At 43.4% G+C, this 19,710-nt stretch overlaps 1 long non-coding RNA gene across 1 annotated transcript in view; it reads right to left on the bottom strand.

Annotated features, from left to right (window-relative positions):
• The window catches only part of LOC143484311 (uncharacterized), a 42,002-nt gene that overhangs the window by 13,072 nt on the left and 9,220 nt on the right, over positions 1-19,710 (bottom strand). The window contains exons 3-4 of the long non-coding RNA XR_013122600.1: positions 15,584-15,624; positions 13,572-13,738 (exon numbers count right to left, since the gene is read on the bottom strand). This is a non-coding gene — a long non-coding RNA (uncharacterized LOC143484311). The remainder of the gene's footprint in view (positions 1-13,571; positions 13,739-15,583; positions 15,625-19,710) is intronic.

Here is a 19,710-nt window from a genome sequence, read left to right as displayed (position 1 = left end):
AGAGAGAGAGAGAGAAGCTTGAAATTCACACGTGAAGGCAGGAACAGTAGGTCATGGGTGCGTGTGTGGGCCGTTTCACATATAGGAGACTGGATTTTTAAATAATAAGGAACATACTTGATGTGGTGGAGCACAGCGTGGGAGCGCGGTCAGCTCTCTGGCTCTGCTGCCGTTCATCAGGGAAGCCCTCGTCTCTCTGTCTCTCCGTCTGCTCCGTCTCTTTGGTCTTTAATCATTCTCCCTCGCCCTCCCTCACCTCCACACCTCCACTTATAAGCTCGAAAGCAACGCTCTTATATCTTTCGGTAAAACACCCGCGCACGGGGAGACGCATTCCACAAGACTGGTGTCTTTTGGGGCGTCTGCTTCCACTCCCCTCCGGCCCGTCAGCACCGCCACCTGGGTTTCAGGAGGAAGGTTGGGTGGGTTAAGTGGCCTCTGTCGGTCAGACAGGAGGAGAAGCTCCTCTCAACGGCACCGTGCTGCCTCGGTGCAGGGAAATTCCCGTGCTGGTTTTCTCAATCCCACCAACAGCTCCACTTCCTCTGCATGGGTCACCGAGAGCTCACCGGTCATCCTGGCCATGGTCGCTAGGACGTTTGCCTTACGCATTTACTTCACGCCTGCCCTGGATCGGGGACCTCAGCGTGACGGCTTTCAGGCACTCCTCAAATAACACCAAAGGCCCCCCCTTTTGTTATTTCAGTGGGTGTATTGTTATCCATCGTGCCACTTAACAAACGTGTCTACATATGATTCCGTTCCCCACCCATAAGGTCGGGAGAGAGTACATTTTTCGGTGAAATGTTTTTAACAACCTCAACCAAACACTCCAGGTGTTCCTACGAAAGGTGTCCTCAGGAGTCAACAATCAAAGGGTTGGATTTTGCTTTTCAGGTATTTAAGCGCTATCACAATATCACACATAGCTTCGGATCACGCAAATGCCAAGACGTCTGCCAGGACTGTAAAAAACAACCATTTTGATATATTTCAGCCAATTACAGCCAACAAAATACCTGTGCAAATTATCCATTCTCACTCATCTTGGCTGCTCCGACGAGCCCATAGCGTACGGTTTTGGCACAGGGCCGGGCGGGGGAATCCGCACAATGAAGGCACAGGGGCTGCTGTCTTGCCTTGTCTCGTGCGGCATTCCAGACGTATCCCGTTTCATCCACGGATTTTGACATGCCCTTTTTTTCCCTCCCCAAAACAAAGCGGAACTTCACGCCCGACTGCTAATCACAGCCGCGTAGCATCCACGGCGCGTTCCCAGTGTGCAAAGTCCTCCAACATGGGAATTATCTTTACATTAAATCGCTGCATAGCCAAGAAACCTTGCTGCCATAACTGAAGAGACAAGGACCACCAAAGCACTCTGGCTGTCCAGTGACGTTTCAGCTGGAAATACGTTCTTCCTTGCCAGGAGACGATCCTCATGGCTTGGAGCTTTGGACAAAAATCTTGAGGTTTTGAGAGACGTCATTAAGCACTTGCATCAACAATGTTTAAAAAGCACTTAGGCATGAAGAACATGGATATGCTGGCATAGGAATATGGTGAACAGACTGTTCCCCAATGTTAAACCAATAACGATAAAAACTACAAGATGCTGCATTTGGAAGTTATATGTATGCGTGCAGTTACTTTGGTGCAAGCCCTGCCACTAAGATTATGTGGGACGAGATCTTGACAGGAGGATGCCAGAAACTCAATTGTCAATGACAATGACTGATCCATTAATCAGCAACTCCACAGAGATTAGCTTCAGTCTCTTGGGCTCAGTCCGAAACGCCGTACTTAAGCAGTACGCACTAGATTTCAGGGCAGTACTTTCTGCTCAGCCGTTAACGCAATAGCCTACGTTCTTTTAGTTTTAGTAGGCGACTGGGCAGTATTCATACTACGTCCGCCATTTTACCTATGATGACGTCACACGATCAAAGTTAAATGCTCCATTTGAATCATGGGATAGGAAAGTGTGCTGCAATTGCATACTTCAAAATGGCTCCCAATTCAGTAAGCCATCTGGGTACTTTTCACTTACCAGGCCCGTAGCCAGGGGGGATCGAAGGGTTCGTTCGATCCCCCCCCCCCCCGCCACCGCACCCGCACCCTCTCTCCGTACACACATGCCCCTCAAGATAGGTAGGCTATTCAATGAATGAATTGTTAATCTCCGGTGAATATACAGACAAACAAATAAGGACAGCAACAACAGACTCACAACAAACTTAACAGTGTTGCCAACTCTCACGCAATGAGCGTGAGACACGCGCATTTGACCGTTTTCACACGCTCACACGCCATACATCCGATTTCTCACGCTGAAAAAAATCTAGTTTATTTATCTTCGATCTACATCTATGATTCGGGTTTCCATCCAAACCTTTCGAAAAAATAATGCGCAATTTCCAAGTTTCGGCAGAAAAAATGTGAATTAAGCCTTGTTTCCATTCATTACAGTTATGCGAATAAACTTTAGATCACGTGAGAGGACGCCAAACAATAGTGGTTTTACGTCCATCTGGCAGTTACGCATTTTTGCACGTTGAGGTTGTGAAACATTTTTTTCTTTTTCTTTTCTTTACATGGAGAAGTTAAATTCAATTTTTGCTCTCTCCAGAACTGTTTTTGTATGCATTTGCCATCTTTACATCGCGATCATGTACAGAACCACTTGACTTGAGGCATGATACGTCATCGTTTATGCGAAAAACCCTTTTCCATCCAGTTTTTCCGAATTTTGGCGATGCGACAGTCTAACTTTTCCACCTCCTCCTAGCGTAAACATCTTTTTGCAATATTTGGTCTTTTTCCATCCAGCTTTTTTCATGCGCATTTTCAAAATGCGCAAAAACTCGGTGGATGGAAAACCCACTGAGTTACTAGTTCGCTCTGGCGCCAACCACTGGTGATCGATCGCTATAGGCGCAGCATAAGACATAACCCCCCCCCCCCCCCCCCCCCCCCCACTCCACTTTTGGGGGAAAAAGATCCCCCCCATCACAATGCTGGCTACGGGCCTGCTTACTGTTTAATGCATACTATGTACTCGCATATACTACCTTTAATCTCATACTGCTTTGGCGAACTGATTAGGAGGGAACGGCATTTCGGACGGAGCCATTTTTAACTGGTGGAATTACTTAACCTAGAATTTTTTGCTTAGCTGCCTGGTGTTATTGTAGCTTCCTCTATTAACACCTGTAAATGCTTTAAGGACAAGTCCACATTTAGCTATGGAGGTTATGTTCACCATAGCGGCAAGCACTGCACTGAGCGTGAGACACACGCATCTGACCATTTTCACATGCTCTCATGCCACACTTCCGATTTCTCACGCCGAAAAAAAAATCTAGTTTATTTACCTCTGATCCACATCTATGATTCAATGAGTTACTAGTTCGCTCTGGCGCCAACCATCATCGATCGATCGATTGCAATATCACAATATAACACTTAATTTGTGACCATTTTACACCCCCCCCCCCCCCCCCCGGTAACAATTTACGTTCGCCACCCCCCCGCCCCCCCTGTCAACAATTTACATTCGCCACCCCCTCCAGGTTCAAATCTCACTCCAAGCGATCTTGAAAAGTTGGCAACCCTGCAATTCTCTCAATAGAATATTTATACTATGGAGTATTTAATTGGTTAATTGGTGATGTATGAGAGCAGTAACATTTGTGGAGGTACCAGTGTAAAGAGCAGATCTTAGGGATGATATGAATTATTCAGAATGGCAATTCACTCGTTTTGTCTTTGAAAACACCTACTCTTTTATAAGCTCTCAGGAATGCACGTTGAAGGGTTTAAAATGGGGCCTGTGCCTTCAAATGCCTCGATCATAAACACTCCGTATGAAAATACAGACCCACCCTCCAGTTGCTCCAAAACAATGTAGTGATAGCTAAAGTTTTAAAGTTATCCAAGTGCTGTATCCTGGCATTTATGCTGATATGCTAAAAATGCAAACCATGAAGTCAAACTTGATACATTTTTCTCTAGGAGAAATAAACAACAGTAATTATTATAAGCAATGCACCACGGAGAGACCAAACACAGATGTAGCAAATCACCTCAGCCTCAAACCAAGACCGACTTGCAGAATTACTGATTTAACCATTTATTAGACATTTTAACTCCAAATTGTTAAGTCTCCATTTAAAAGTAACAAAATAAAAGAACTGAACCATTTTTTAACACAACTTTGGGAAACTTTGGCACCCATTGAAAGTGTGAGGAGAAACTACAATGACTAGATGTTCACACTAGACAGGATTCTTCCGTGCGGGTGTTCGTCTTTGGAAAGTTGGACGCTCGTCTCTTGGATGTCCCCTAATGGCTCTGTGAACGAGGGAGTGGAGCCGGATACAAACGCAGGAGTCCTTTGAAGTCTGGAAATTACACCCAGCCTGGACGTGGAGACCAACCCATCCTGATGGGAACGTAAAACTCCGGGATCAGATCATTGTGATAGCACAGCATACTTGGCCAGATTTTCTCCCACATATATTTTCCGTTATGATCTGGACTGTCATAGTTGGGTATATCATAAATCAGATCAGGCCATGGATGATAGACGTTTCATATCATTCTATGGAATGTGCCGAGTGATTGGTCATCCATTTTTCTAGAGCCCTAGGAGACGAATCATTGGTCTAGACTAGATAATCAGCTCAAATGCTCTAGAGCCACACAGAGGTCATGCAGAACACTGGATCTAGTGGCAGCTTGGGAAGCAAGCAGGAAGAAACAGGAAGTCAAGTTGACTGTTTAAAATGTTCACAGTGGACACAAATGACATATTTCCTAGCATACTATGATAACTGCATTAGTATTAAGTGCATTAGTATTAACAGTTTTAAAGCAGCCAAAGAATTCCGTCTCCTACAAGTGGCCTTGTGCAATGTGTTGAGTCTTGAAAACATTCTTCAGGGGGGATTTCTCCCCCCTTCCTATCTGAAATAACTGAAATTAAAATGATGTCAAACATGTTAGAAAAGGCCTGACGATGTAAAACAAGCATCCAAAGGGCCAGATCTTTTCCAAGTCAAATCGGTTCCCGTGACTAACATTGGGCCCAGAATGTTAACACTCAACTAACTCTTTCATGTCCAGTCTTGTGGATGTTAGCATTTTTATAAACTGACTGCACCATTCACTTTCATAACCCTGATTCACCAAGTCATGTGACCATTTTTTCACTGCTCTTTCTCCAAATTCAGTTTCTGATGTCTCTCCAAGCTGTCACGTTTCACACGGAGCTCCCCTTTAAGTGTGCGTTCTGTCAGCTGACATGTAACCTGACTGTTTGTTCATCATAGTGATAGAAATGCATGAACTGTCTGTAGAGACATGTGCGGGCAGTGGTCCTGATATGACCTGATATGACCCTGGCAAACTGCAAAGGCACGAACATTTGTCATTTAACCCGACAGCTTCTATTTATGTCTCAGCTGGCAAGAAGCTGTATTACACCATCACAGATGCAGCCTGGAATCTGTTGTGATCCCTTCAGATTCACTAGAGGAACACACAGGACAGTCTCTCATAATGTAAATTTAAAAAAAGAAAAGAAAATTTTATAAAATGTAAGTTTGTGGGTTCTGCTCCACTTTGATTGGGTTAGGGTTCCAGAATGTTAGGGTTAGGGTTCCAGAATGTTTAATCGGCCAATCAGGAGGAGCAGCGTCATAAATATAACACGGTATAATATACAATGGCCATGTTTACTTGCATGTTATATTAGCTGGGGAAGAATGTAAAAACTGAACAGCCTGGTGAAACTACTGGACAATTTTCTTAAAGAAGTGTACAAACTCAACTAGAAAATCCATCTGATATTCTCAGCTCTCTTGTAGACTTGCTGAGGTGTTATCCCAAAATGATATGATGTATGCGCTATGTATCTACACATACAGAGAGCAGTGTAGTTTCATTTGAAATACAAATTAGAAAAAAACAACAATTTAAACACTTAGTCTGCTAGTTTATATATTTTCAGTCCATTCAATCTTCTCTTTTTAGCATTTATGACTTAATATTCATACCTGTTGTTTTGATTTGCTTCACTTTGTTCTGATTTGTTTTGCTTTATGGTCTATCATCTAAGTGATCAGGACAGGCAGACAGATGGGATGTACGACTCAGTGACCCCCCCCCCCCCCCCCTTAGTCGGGAGCAGACAGGAATCTGCGCTTTGTCATTTTTGACAGAGTACGACGTTTGCATAGGGTTTGCAGCTCCACAGCAGCTGGAGGTGATCCAGCTCTGAGACTTTCAGTGGTAGCTGACCTTCTGCTCACGAAACAGGAGACCTGGATCTTCTAATCAGATCTCTGGTGGAGTCTGAGGGTTTAGCCATAAGAACAAATACAGGATGTCACAAACTCTGTCTGGTGTAAACTCGGGCCTAGGGAGCACACACAGCTTAACTATTGGAGTTGTTTTTGTTTGGACGTGGACAGCAAAGTGTAGAAGTATGATGAGCATACTGAGAAATGCTTTAATGAGGGTTCTGCATTCAGCTGGTGGATTTCAAACGCTTTCAGTTCCTTCAGCCAATGTTTCTTCCTGCTTTGCTCCATGTTCCAAACTTGTCTGACCTTTTAAAACTAACCTGAGCAGATGTTTTCAGACCTGAAAATAGTTACATAGCACTGGCACATCTAAACGAAGGACTTCAAAACTAAAACCTAAGTTTAATGGTTTTACAGCCATTTGGAGAAACAGAGCAAGACTCAGAAGCACATAAACTTCCATTCGAGTTTGTGTAGCTGTAAATAATTCCATTGAAATTTGGATGTATGGTCTTTTGGCATTTTTTTAAGTAGATGCCTTTGGCGAAGGAGTTTGTTGACCGAAAATGCAATGCATTTCAGTTCTGCTCACATGAGCAAGGGTGTGGGTACAATTACTTTAAAAAAAATGACTAGCCATTGCCCAGACAACTGTAATTACTACTGACATATTTTGGCTTTGGCTTGGGCATATTTTGACTTAGTGCAGCGGGCATATTTACTAAAATCTAAAAAAAATTAAATATTTTTGTGTGTGTGTGTGTGAGAGAGAGACACAGACAGACAGACAGATGGAGAGAGAGAGAGACAGATGAGAGAGAGAGAGAAACAGATGGAGAGAGAGAGACAGACAGACAGATGAAGAGACAGAAAGGGGGTAGGAAAGACAATACTTCAATACTTTTGGCTGCCTCCCCATATATATTTTTTTGAACATCACTTTTACATGTCCCGTCATCCACTCCATTCAATCCAATTTTTGCTCTCATGTTTCCTTTGTGTCTTTATTACTTTCTCTAAAGCTCTTTACGTTTTAATGTCAGGCAATGGCAGTTGTCAAACAGTCCGCTCTCAGCTTAGGGGGGGACATTGTTTTCAAGTCAAACTCTATCATGCATTAATCCTTTTTCCCACCAACTCCTTTCTGCTTAAATGGGCCCAGCAGGTCCTCCGAGATTAACGGCCTGAATGGGAATAGCTGAGTAGACCTTTGCCACTGTAAAGAAAAATGACTAGTTTATTGCTCTTTCATGGGAGCATGAAGGAATATTGAATACCTCAAGGGTTTATTCAGGAAAAGCCTTAATACTTGTGTGAACTACAGTGGAGATATATTGATGAAGTTCCACTGTGGACTACAGCTGATTACTCACACATGTCTGTAATTCTGTGATGTCACTTAGCAACTCGTAGATCGTTAAAATTAGTCGGGGGGTATAGCTTCACAAACCTGAGGTAAGTGAGCTAAATGTTAATTAGCTAAGTGTGGGCTCAGTTACTGTAGCACTGGGTGGAAGCGGTATGAGTCTGAGGAGAGGAGACGAGTGTCTTCCAGTGGTCTGCGTTCCTAGGAAAGTCATCGAGTTGAAGCAGATATAAGTGTAGTAAGCCTTTAATCCCCTCCGTCATCCCCTCCCCCGCCTCTCAGCACTGCCGGACTCCTGCTGTCCGGTGCAGTCTCTCTCACAGACCAAAGGGGAGTTCTGCCCCAAATTTGTCTTTTTTCGCAAATGAAGCTGAAATCGGGCTGCTTTGAAGTGACTGCAGACAGATGATGTAAGTTTAAGGTAAACAGTCCAACTTGGGAAACGTAACACGTTCTGAATACTATAACAGCGCCGAATAATTATTTTTGAGTTCTCATTTTGAGTGGAAATTTCTTGTGACACGCTCTGCATGAAACATCATCATTTTTATGTGGTCATATACTCTGGGCTCCATGTTATTGAGGTAATGGGGTCACGACCTTTGACGGACTACCATCTCCCAGCTAGCCGTGACTTTGGGACAAAAACAAAAAAGCATCATGCTTTTGCGAATGGGCTGGAAGGGAACGCAGAGAGGGATTGTTTAATGTGCCACGGAGACCAGGAGCCAGACACGGTTCTTGTATGCATGACGCAGACGTATGTGGCCATGGATCGCCATGACATAGCAGGATGAAAGCTGGTGAAGCTGTATTTCAAGTGCACACACACTGTTCCTGTAGTACCGGCACACACACACACATTAAGACGTTTAGGTTCGACTGCTTACCCTCACGAAAGGATTCTCTATTCACATGAAGGACAAAAAAATTACAGAACAGGGAGTTTTTAAATGTTGATTGACCACTAGTATTTGTGATTATTCTCAAGACCAGTCCTAATTCTTGTATTAGAGACCATCCATTTGTCTACTTTTCTGTCTCTCTCCCTTTGTCTCTCTCTCTGTCTCTCTTTCTCTCAGTCAGCTGAAAGCCATTACCCTGACATGTTTCCCCCCTAGTCATCATCAGCCATGTTGGGATTTATGTGTGCGCACCGCAGCCCTGTGATAACTATAATCATCACGACGGTTTGTTTTGAACTGCTCGGCACCAAAACTGAACCGTCTCTTCCACTGAGCAAGTGTATTAGCCCCCTGTGATGGGCCAAATGATCTCAGCACATAGAACCACACCCAGCTGCTTGGTGCATGACCACTTGGTGGGCCTTACAGTTGTCCTACCAGCATTCTGATTGGACGGCCTGTCACCGGGGCACAGTGGAAAACGCATGGTGGGTTTTGAAGGTAATCTTGAGGTAATCTCTGCCTGCCGCCAACATGTTGTTGGGATTTAATTAACAGTCTTTTCTGTTTCCAAGCAGATGAATATGGAAAAGTCTGACATGAATGACGCATTGTTTCAGGACGAACCATGGCCATGAACAATGATTCAAATCATCTTTGTGAAATAGTTGTAGCAGTTGTGGCAGTAATTAGATTACTGATATACGCAAAGTTAACACCCACTGGGACAAACATTTTTGCAAATGTGATTACTGACTTCTGATGCCATTCTATTGACGTACTATGGAGACTTGTCTACCAGAGAGATGTGTCTACAATGGAGATATGTTTTAAAATAGTTGCTATGAAAATAATATTAATTCTACATAAGATTAGCTATGCTGTGCTGCAATACACAATATACACCTGTTCACATGGACCCAAAATAAACCAGAACCAATTTTTTTTTTTCTTTGATAAACCAAAAATTTTCTGTATGTGGAACGAGGGTCAAGGTTCATAGAGCCTTCACACCATGACCGGAGAGTCCAACCGCAGCCATGACGGCATGTTCGGACCATCGGAGAAGTACCAGCAGAATACCAGCGGCGTTCCAGCGGAGTTCCAGCAAGGCCGGACAGTTTTCCGCTCCTGACAGTCACTCGGGCTCGGCTTTTGTCTCCCGCTCCCACCCCGGCTGGCGTGTGGAGACAAGCGGCCCGTTCATGAGCCAAAATCAGCCCGTCGTTCTGCCCGGGTCATCGTTTCTCAATGCATCTGACCTCAATCAACAGGCTTGCACTTGAAAAACAGTCAGAACGGAGAGACTGCAGCGGAAGCCGCTACGCAGGGAGACAACGGCCTCTTTGCACTGCACTCAATACCCCCATTGTGTGTGAAATATGCTGTTTTCACTGAGCGATATGGGTGATTAATCAACAGAAGATGACTGTGGATGTGTGATAAATAGCTCTGGACGAGGTCTCCTAAAAACTCTGAAAGATGATGTCATAAATTTCGATTTCAAAGTGCAAAAAAAAAAAAGACACATTTAAACTGAATAAGCAGTTTCACACCTTACCAGCTCAGCACAACTCTAGTTTTTGAGCAGGTGAATTATTGCATCAGTTGATTGTGGCTTAGGACCAAGACGCCTTCAATAAGAGTTTCCAAAGGAACTTATTCCTTTAAAAACAAAAAATCCTATAAGAGCACTAGCCTGTTTTTATTTGGTGTTGTATTTTCTATAATAAAATTAAGAAATAGTTGTCTCACATGACCACACTCCTTTGTGGCTCTTGCTGTGTTTTAGACCCCTTACACATACAGTTTGAATGCATCTTCATACACACACACACACACACACACACACACACACACACACACACACACACTGTGTCCTGTACCTACATCCATGTGAAAACTCAGTGAACCCCACGTACATATAGAAATATCTTCACACATACACACACTATGTCTTGTACACACACTAAGTGACTAAACCCCTTACACACAGACATCTTCACACACACACATACACACACACACACACACACAGCATCTTTTACCCACACCCATGTGGGAACACACTAAACCCTTTAGACACACCTTCACGCAGACACTGTGTTCTCCACTCACACCCATATAGAATGGCACTAAACCCCTTATACACACACTGTGGTTCCTGTCCCCACGCCCATATGGTAGGTCACTAAACCCCTTACACACACCACGCATCCCTAACCCACGTCCATGTGGTGGGTCACTCTGTGGGGTTTATGCACTGGGTTGCACTGCTGGTGATGATAAAGTCCGGGACACATGTGGTCACCGGTCTGGGCCAGCCAGGATGTGAAGCGGGGCGAGCAGGCCCATCTGTGTGTCCATGACGCGAGCACACACACGCGCTCACGCCTGCTTCCTTCACTCTGTTGTTTCTGTTGCTGTTGGTTACTTGCCCTGATGAACAGCACGTCGTCGGTGTTTATAAAACACGGCCTTGTGGGTTCCATTATGTTAAGGTCCAGACATCTCGCAGGCCCGGCCCCTGGGATTCAACCATCATCCCGCATCACTTCATCCTAAGGGCTGAAGACTTTCAGAAGGTTCCCGCTAACACTGCTAATGCTGTTGCATATTTATATGTACAGAGCATGTCCTGCTGGTTTGTACTGTCTATAACCTAGTACCTGGGGATTTCACATATACAGGATCATAAGAATTCACAGACACCACCTTGCGTGAAAAAAGGGTTAGCAAGGGTTAACAAACGGCTAAGACTAGCGACTGACTTAACGACCTCAGCTTCTCTCCTGAGTTGATTCCCATGAAGCCCAAGACATTGTGTTCATCACGCTACCGGATCCTGTCTCCACTTAACATGCAGTTAGAACTTACGTTGCTATTGTTAATGATCAAAGCCCTTCAAAATGATGACACCCAGACAAAAGCATGACTACAGGGCTGTATACGTTTCCTGATGGTTCAAAATGCAATGGACACTTTAATGAATTAGTTTACAAAGGACAAGCACAAGCAGGTTTTTCCCAAGTGGGTTCCTGCCTACAGCATATGCAAACGCCGGGGTGTGTCTGTCTTCTATCACTGGTAGCTGACATGGTTTAGGAGCACCCATCGCTAGAAAGTTGGGTTTTGAGTTTTGATGTCTTCAATTCATTCATTTAACCGACCTCTCTGACCTATATAACTGATTCTGAACTTCTGACCTATGTGCTACTATCTAGGATACATTTGAGCAGACTCAAAGCACTTTGTAAGTCACTCTGGATAAGAGCGTCTGCTACATTAATAGAATTAATAATATAATACTAATCATTATAATTACTGTGAATTACTGTGATGCATTACAATCAAAGTTACATGGCAGGAAATGCCAGGCAGATTTAAGCTTAGAGTTACCCACAGACCACAAGAGCAATGCAAAGACTTTATGACTATATGAAAGCAGTTTTATTGTTGAATACCAAGAACAAGCCTGTCTACGTACATGGATTATTCCTCTCTATAGGCTCACTGGTCTCAGTACTACTACAGTCTGCTATCATACATACGGGATAATATGTAATATACAACACTAATATGTGTTACACATAAATTCTTCTTCTTGATGGGAGAAGTATGTATGGATTGTCTTTTTGACTGTGAGTGTTGATGTATAATGGAACTGAACACTCTGGATGTCCGCGTCACCTTCGTTCATGAAGTCCCTCCCGTCACCATTGAGATTAGCGCTTACTACGCTGACACCGGCTACACACTCTTGAGTTTGAGTGAGTCTGAGTTACACTGTGCAGAACTGTGAATGTATAGGATGGGGTATAAATGAAAATCGAACAACAGTTGTCCCGCCTCTTTGAGCGTTGTGGAGCCTCTTTGCCCACAGGCACGCCTACAAGCATGTCGTTGGCTACGCTAATTCCTTACAGAGGTCTGCTCCAAGCACTTTTACCAGACACTCCCAATAACTCTGGGCTTTGAGAAACGTAATGATTCCGAATGGATATCATCACGTTAAGTGTTTACACAGTCCTCTAACAGGCTCGTTCGTTAGCAAGCTTAAGCTTTTTTTTTTTTTACCTCGCAGAGAAGAAATCCTAAAGCGTGCCGTTTTACAAAATGCCATGTAAGATTGGACTGTCGTGCACATCTGCCATTTATCTGGGAGGTGTTGGCTACAGTGAGTTGTTTATATAAATGCATTAACCATTTGCTCTTCACAGCTAGTTGTGTGTCTCTCCAGTCGACGGTGACGGCCCATTTGGTATGCTGCATTGTGTTTTAGGGAATCGCTTGGCAGTGTGCGAGCGTTCTTGGGGATGTGATGTAATGGGCGTTAAAGCTGCGGTAAACTCTGATGGAGTCGCGGTGCGGCCCTGTCAGCGCTGCAGATCTAGGATCAGCCATCTGGCATTACTGGGGCTGGTACATGCACTGACCTCATCAGTTGGACGGCACGGGTTTCACCGTGATGCTAAGCTCTCCGTCCCACACTCGCACGGTATAAACACTCGCGCGCATATTTTGTGCCTCCCTGTGTGCATTGTAATGTGCTTTGCGAGCCCGTGTGGTGAGGAACATTGGCAGGATTGCAAGCGCACACTCGCACGCACACACATACGCAAGTTCCTCCAGGTCAGTGTGTGTTTATTGACATTCTTGTTGGTTGTTTGGCTCGTCTCTTGAACCTGGGTTGCCAGGTTCACTCACTCTGAACTTTTAACCTAATCACTCACACTTGCTTTGCTGAAAGCCCATGGGGGACATGGTCACGCAGGACTTTCATACTCTCAGGCAACACAGTGAGTGAGGAAGGAGCTCTGTGTCTTTATGTGTGAAGTATCTTATACACACACACACACACATACACATTTATACATATAAGATACACCCATGAGCTGATGAAGTGAACACTGAAGAACATGCATGTGGTCATTATGAGATCATCTGTCTTTTGCCCAACAAAGAGAGCCATTAGCTGTCCTGCATAAATACCTTGCTGCAAAACCCCAAGGCGTGGTGCAGGTTTCCCAGGCAACAGTGAAGGCACAATGAGGTGAAGGTTCTGGAACATCCCAGAATGCGACGCAGACGGTGCTGTTTGAAGCTTTGCGTTGAGTGTTACGCACATGCGTCCCTGTTGTTCAGAACACTTATGTAATCTGGGTGGAGAAGGAAACACGAATTCCAAATTCATTTCATAGCATTTCATCGCCACGTTCTTTTTATATTGACAAACACTCATGCAGGGGACACACCCCCCGACAGATAAAGTGTAATCTGGTTTCAGTCCTGACCTCGACCTCGAGGAGGGTGAGGATGAGGATGGGCTGGGTGAGCTTGGCCAAGAACTTAGATCTAAATGTACAACTGCAACTCGGAATTGTGCACAGCTTACGCAACGGTGATTATATCAACATGTTGAATTGATCTATAGTTTTACAGTGACGTATAAAATAATGCATCCAACGCGAAAGCAACAGCGCAAGCACACCTTCCCTGCCTATCATTTCACAGGACCTCAATGAATTCTGTGAAATGGGTTTTAAGATTTAAACTTTCCTGCTCGTGCAGTTATTTTATTGCCTCAGCTGGATTTATGGGGGAAAAAACTTCAAGAACCCAAAGTTTGAAACCTTGTAAAAATTCACCAGAATGTTTAACAAGACAGAGGCAATTAATCTGTGGCTTCACAACTTGTCCTGAGTGCTACATCCGTACTGCAGGGGTCAATAATAAGCATCAAGAACTTTTGACTGGTTTGTTTTTAAAATGTTTTTTAAACTGGACTGTAATATCCAAGGCCCAATTAAAAGATTGCCCAATTAAGTGAATAAAGTGTTGAGACATGTTTGTCTACATGGATAATGAAAAATATGCTGCTTAAATAGTTAAGTTCCTTATAACATGGTTCCTTTATGTAAAGCTTTAAGGTGGAATAATTTACAGGAATGATTATATGGTTGATTCAGTCACTTAGGTAATGTCAGAATGTCATCTTTCATCAGTTATGTGTAATTTGACAATTAACTGTAGCTATATAACACATGATCTGGTGAATGTAACCAACTAAAATGTAAAAACTCTGAGAAATGTATTCAAATCAACTCCACCCAACAAGTAAATGCTGTTATTATATTGTACAGTCCCTCAATCAAACAAACCAAAGATGGCATTGCTTATTGCTAACATTTAGCTAATCTGGTAGAACATACTATTAGTCCAAAGTCGTAGGTTGAACCCCAGAGAGCACGTGTACTGTCATACTGACAAGGGTGGACGTCCCCTTGGATAAGAGCGTATGCCCAGGGTTATAAATATTGAGTTGTAACAGCGGCCAAACTGATCACCACATGGTCTGTCTGGGAACGCAGTGAACTGGTGCAGTAATGCAGACAGGGCTGTCAGGGCTGTCTAAGTTAGTGGTGTTATATGGACCAGGTTACTGGGCTATATGTGAAGGAAGGCAACCTGCCATTATCTGCGCAGGATATCAACAACAGACAACAGGGCCTAGGAGTGTGATGGTGTGTAATATAGACCTCTCAGAAATGGAAACTGTGAATTTCACTACCGCAGCAATAATTATGTGTATGTCTATTTTCTACAAGGTTTTCGGTTGCAAATTTATCATTGGATTTACAGAAATGTGTTTTTAGCTCCCAGATCATGAAAGATATAACTTTAAAATGGTTGAAAATAGAAGTATATAAATAGCAAATAAATAAATCAAAGAAAGCAAATAAAATGTATAAATAAAATAAAATGTGTGTGTGCATGCATGTGTGCATGCATGTGTGCATGCATGTGTGCGTGCGTGCGTGCGCGTGCGTGCGTGCGTGTGTGTGTGTGTGTGTGTGCGTGTGCGTGCGTGCGTGTGCGTGTGTGTGTGTGTGTGTGTGTATGTGTGTGTGTGTTTGTAAGTGCACATGTGTATCATTGCATTCCAGGACACACACACACACTGGCTGGCCCCACGGTCAGCAGTTTATTTTTCTGGTTCTCACCCTTTATTTTTCTCCAGCCGTGTTCAGTGCTGGCCTCATAACTGCAAGACATAAACACACACGGGCTCAGAACAGTGGCCTGACTCCTGTTGTCACATGACTCCACAGGCTTCTAAGACCCACCTGCTGTCTTCACTGTTGCTGAAAAAAGTCTTGGTCGAGATCAAATTTAACATAGAGCGACTTCCATTCGGTTTATCAAAGTGTCAGGAATGGATCTATTAGTGGAAGCGATCTGAGAAGCTTTTGTTAATGTGTTGACTTAAAATAAATTACAGCAGCAGTCCACACAAAATGGAAACAAATCTATATATCATCATGTCTGTTCCACTGTCTGTATTAATCTATATATCACTATATCATTTAGGAGCAGCAGTTGGTGAACCATTGCAGTGGTCATTTGAGCTGTTTTTTCTGCCCTTCTGTCTTTTCCCTTTTTACTTTCTCTCCCCCTCTTTTCTCTCCTCTCCTGTAAGGTTCACCTAACTCCAATTGTTGTTATCACTATTATACTTTATTATACAGAATTGTTATCATTTGATCCATACATATAAAAACAAAGTTGTCCTCCAAAGATGGGGGGGGGGGGGGGGGTGGAAAAAAAAAAACACAAAAATAAATAATTAAATAAATCACAGTCTGTCTGTTCCACAGTCTGTATTAATCTATATATCACGGTCTGTCTGTTCCACAGTCTGTATTAATCTATATATCATTGTCATTGTCTGCTTCACACACACATAACCAGCTACCACATGAACCAGCAGCTGACTTTGAACTTCCTGGAAACATCTCACCTTACCTACAAAGAACAGCTCCTCACATACTGAGAACTCCTGGATAAGAGTGAAGCTCGTGATGAAGTATTTCCTTGTTGTGTGATCTACACCACACAAGCAGGTAAATAACACTCTAAATTCACACCATACTCTGCACACATGAACAAAATAAAAGTTCAATGATGGAATGTCACAGTTATTGGGAGTTGTTTTGGCTTGGCTATACATGCTATTTTACTGCACCATATTTCTCTGGGAAGCGGTACAAATTCCATGAAATGTAGAATACCCCACCCCAATGGCTGTCCGCCATCACACTGATCAAGCTATACCACGGCACTATAATGATAAATGCATTAGATGTTAAGCAGAATTATAACAGCTGGCCACAATCATGTTGCTCACTATTATTATTGTGCAATAAAAAGTGTCCTAACATCTGTAGGTCACTCTGACAGGCACTAAGGGCCATTGAAAGAAGACGATATATTACCCAGCATAATTCAGACTGTAAGGAATTAAACCCTAAAGGGCACTGGAAGCTCAACTCTGTTCGTCCCCCCATCATTAATAAACTCAAAGTGCTGAAGGACAAAATCAAGCACTTGGCATAGTAAAATGCAAGAGGGGAGCCTCTTTCTGAATGATTGAAAGTGCTCCGGGAGCATAATGCAAGTGTGTCTCTGCCAAGTATAGTTTGGCAAAAGAAGAATGGGATGGAATCAGGGTTTCTTCAGGTCACAGTGTCAGTGCTTAATGATAACCACCAGTTCTGAAGCCCCAGTTCTGAACCACCAGTTCTGAACCACCAGTTCTGAAGCCCCAGTTCTGATGCTCCAGTTCTGAACCACCAGTTCTGAACCACCAGTTCTGAAGCCCCAGTTCTGAACCACCAGTTCTGAACCACCAGTCCTGAACCACTGGTTCTGAACCAATCAACTGCTGCTAGTAAGTAGCAATAACAACTGAGAGTATCTCCACAGGCGTCCTCCCACACTATAGAAACCGAATTGTTTTCCAAAGACAGCTATATGGTTTTTGCCTAAACCTACATGTTTGGCAATTGTCAGTCACGTAACAGCACTGTCTGTGTGTGTGTGTGTGTGTGTGTGTGTGTGTGTGTGTGTGTGTGTGTGTGTGTGTGTGTGTGTGTGTGTGTGTGTGTGTGAGTGTAGGGGGGGGGGGGGTTAGAAGTGTTATAAGACTGACACAAACGTTCGTTTGAATTATCGAGTGTATATGTGGTATACTTGATACCTGAACTATTCAGAAGGTGCTCAAAAACATTAGATGCATGAAAATAAGTTTACAGTACAATTAATTATTTTCATGAAAAACTCTCAGTATCACCAGATGAATGGTGAGCATTGTGCTGCATCATCAACATCGGACATTTAGCTGCAGTGCATGAAGTTCTCGGCTGCTGGAAGCCTCGTGTTTCACTCTCCTCTTGGGAAAGGTCGTTTTTAGGACGCGTAGCTTTTAGAACATGAACAATCAATAATGTAACGTGACCCTGAACTTCAGTGTGCTTAAGAGTTCTGAGATCAGACAAACTTTCACTGTGAAAGACCCTTACAGGTCCGAGTCTTGCGTCTCTCATTATTTATGAGAACTCTTTTGCCTCTTATATGGCCCACAAATTTTAAGCGACGACATGACCTGTTTCATCAGCTTGCTAGCTTGGTTAAGCACTTAACTGCCCTTATCTCCAGTATATGGCTTTCCAGGAACGGGCAGTTTAAAAGTCAGGAAGTTAAAAAGCAAAGCCCAGTGCTATATATTTAGTAAATATAAACATGCTCCCAACAAGGATAGCAGTTAACTCAACTAGTCTAGTCTAAGATGGCCATCTTAGACGATTTTAGACTATGTGGTATCTGATGCTCTTTAGTGAGGAAATGCCAAAGAGACCTCAAAGACTAGATTGTATCCTTACTTCCTAACTAGAGATAATTCAGTTTAGTCTGCTGTATCGAGGATTTGTCCTTTCCTCCCAACTTGACTTTCATGTTCTACTTGAACGTTAGGCACTGCATCCTGTGTTTGGCATATTGCCCTGAACTGTCAGCATGAAGCAGGTATGATGATGTAGTGCAAAGCCTACAGACATCATTTTAGAATTGGCACTGCCCCAATTCAAAGTTATGAATATAAAAATATATGGGGTCAAAATTTGTAAATTATTTTCAGATGAATTTTTTTCATAAAACTGGGAACCCAGTTGTATACCTTAAAGGACCTTAAAGGTATGTGTCCAGATTTGTGATCATCAGCTGTTGAAATGGGTTTTGTTTAGAACAATTAAAATTCTCCTTGGAGGATGTGCCTTTTAAACTCAGACTAATCACATTTTATTCAGATATTCCTTCCAATAATTCATAATTAGTAGTTGAACAGGCAATTAAGTGCAAACGAACAACACACACAGCCTTCTGGACCGGTGAGAACCATCTCATTCATGATCGTTAACATGTGGAAACTAGACAGTATGTTGTGGCTAAACATTCAATCACAGCTTAGTGTGATGTGTCACAAATTAGACTCTGTGGTCGACGCTGCCTCTCATTGAGTCAGCGTGGTCTTGATTTCCATGCATCTTTTCCACTCCTAATTGCAATGTCATTACGTAAAACCATCTTCAAAAAGATTAGGAGACATCTGAGGGGAGGGGCAAGAATATCAAGTCTACCATAGTAATAATCTTTGAGTGAAGTTTAAAGTAGCTCTGTATAAATGCCATATGAACTCATGCAAACTGCCCCCTGCCCCCCTGCCCCTCCGCCCCTTCCCAGCTGTGTCCTGGGCATTACAAGACTCCACGTGGCCAGTCAAAATAACCCAGCGTCGTTGCTGTAGTTTCAGCATCAGCAAACCTGAACCCAGTAGGTTGGCATATACTTAACCCCACTTAAACATCACGTGTTGCTGTTGTAGTGGTTAGCAGAGTTCCCCAGATCAAAGGCAGCCACTGTTGTTTGGTTAAAATGGCTGAACCTTCTTCTCCCTTTTTAGGTGTTTTGTTGCTATACTTTAGGGCTGGAGTGGGCCCCTTTTTCAGCCCGGGTTTCATGCCCAAATCCGGCCCACTTTTTCCAATCGGCCCAAACTAGAGATTGACAAGAATTCTCCCGAATCTCCCGATTAGCCACTCCGGGCCTGCTACATGGTTCCAGACCTGCTACATGTTTTAAGACCTGCTACATGGTTCCAGACCTGCTACATGCTTCTAGACCTGCTACATGCTCCCTGCCTGTCCGTACCCTTGTTTTTGTTTGCATAGTCATTTGCATCCATCAAGTTAAAGTTCAGCCCTGCTTATAGTCCAGCCATGTGTGCTCCTGGACA

The sequence above is a fragment of the Brachyhypopomus gauderio genome, chromosome 20 (assembly GCF_052324685.1).
Source record: "Brachyhypopomus gauderio isolate BG-103 chromosome 20, BGAUD_0.2, whole genome shotgun sequence".
Classification (NCBI taxonomy): domain Eukaryota; kingdom Metazoa; phylum Chordata; class Actinopteri; order Gymnotiformes; family Hypopomidae; genus Brachyhypopomus; species Brachyhypopomus gauderio.
This window is presented reverse-complemented; position numbering and strand designations above follow the sequence as displayed.